The following is a 1,461-nucleotide window of genomic DNA, read 5'->3' as shown; positions in this document are numbered from 1 at the left end:
GCCTGGAGGAGACCCTTCCCCAGGCCCCAAGCCCCCACTCTGTGCCAGACCCTGCCTCGGTGGATCTCAGCAGCAGGCCAGTGCCAAGGCTGAGACTCCCTGGGCACAGGCAGCAACTCAGGGCCACCAGGGCTTTGACAGGGAGCATCCCGAGCTTGCACCCCACTCCCAGCCCTGGGGAAGCTCTCTGCTTCCTCTGTGGTCCAGAGAGGGAGCACATCCCTCAACCAATCCCCAATCCCAATATCCCAGTAGACAAGAGGGCACTGGACCCAGAGAGGGTCAGGGCTTGCCTGGGTCACACAGCAAGGCAGAGCTCCCCCTCCTGCCCTCTCTTGGCATGTCCACAAAGGTAGATTCAGGGGTGAGCCTCCCAGCACAGTGCTGGCCTGTGAGGGGCTGGCTGTGCCCCCCGTCAGCTCCTGGTAAAGGAGTGTGAGGTGTTTCTGTGGCAGGCCCATCTGGTAGTGTCAGCCTGCCCCACCCTCTAGGCTCTGACAGCCAAATTCTCCTACCCTAAGCCCCAGGAAGCTGAAAGCATTTTCCTTGCAACCCCAGCTCATGAGAGTTTTGGTCAACCCTGCCTCAGCTTGCTGTGTGACCTCAGGCAGTCCCATCCTCTCTGGCCTCAGTTCCCTCATCTGCCCAATAGAGGAAGTGAATGCACTTACATCTCAGGAGTGTCACGAAGAATGAGCAGGACACTGACAGGAAGGCAGCTTGCACATTTTTAGACACTATCCAGATGACAGGCAAACAGAAAACTCTCAAAACCAGCCCCTCATCCTGTGGGGCCCTGGGGTAGCCCCAGAGCAGGTCCTTGATCCTTGATGGGAAATAAGCACAAATTCCACCAAAGCCACCTCTGCTCCCAGCCAGCTGACAGGAAGGGCCCTTCCTCTGTCCTTGTGGTGAGAAGGTATGGGGGGAGAGATGGGAAAGGGACAAGGCTGGGAGGCCTGGGAGAGCTTGTTCCGGGAGGCCGAGGCATAGCCCTGAGGTAGCCTTGAGAGCCACCAACCTCAGTCAGGCCCCAAGGCTGGGGGAGGATGTGAATGCTGGGTGCACAGTGTCCACCTGGGGGCTTGTCAGCCATATGTGCCTGTGCTGGAAGATGCACATGCATTCACAAGGCACAGGTGTTTGGAATTGTGCCCAAGTGTGTGTGTGTGTGTCTGTGTGTGTGTTTCTGTGAGTGGCTCTGGAGTGTGTACACCTGTTCACATACATGGTTGCCCAGGCCCGGGCCTCTGCATGTGCTCCACACACATGACGCTCCTGGGGAGCCCCACAAACCCCTAGTCCACAGGCCTTGTTTTCCCAGGCTCTGAAATCCTTACCATAATCCCAAACTGTCCCAGATACCACGGGAGATTTGTGCGGTTCCCAGGCTCTGGATTTTCCCCAGGAATAAAAGCAGTTACATAAGATGAGAAGCCTTAGGGGATAACTTTCAGGCAC

The sequence above is a fragment of the Macaca thibetana genome, chromosome 14 (genome assembly GCF_024542745.1).
Source record: "Macaca thibetana thibetana isolate TM-01 chromosome 14, ASM2454274v1, whole genome shotgun sequence".
Classification (NCBI taxonomy): domain Eukaryota; kingdom Metazoa; phylum Chordata; class Mammalia; order Primates; family Cercopithecidae; genus Macaca; species Macaca thibetana.
The sequence above is the reverse complement of the archived record's forward strand: the minus strand, read 5'-3'. Positions refer to the sequence as shown.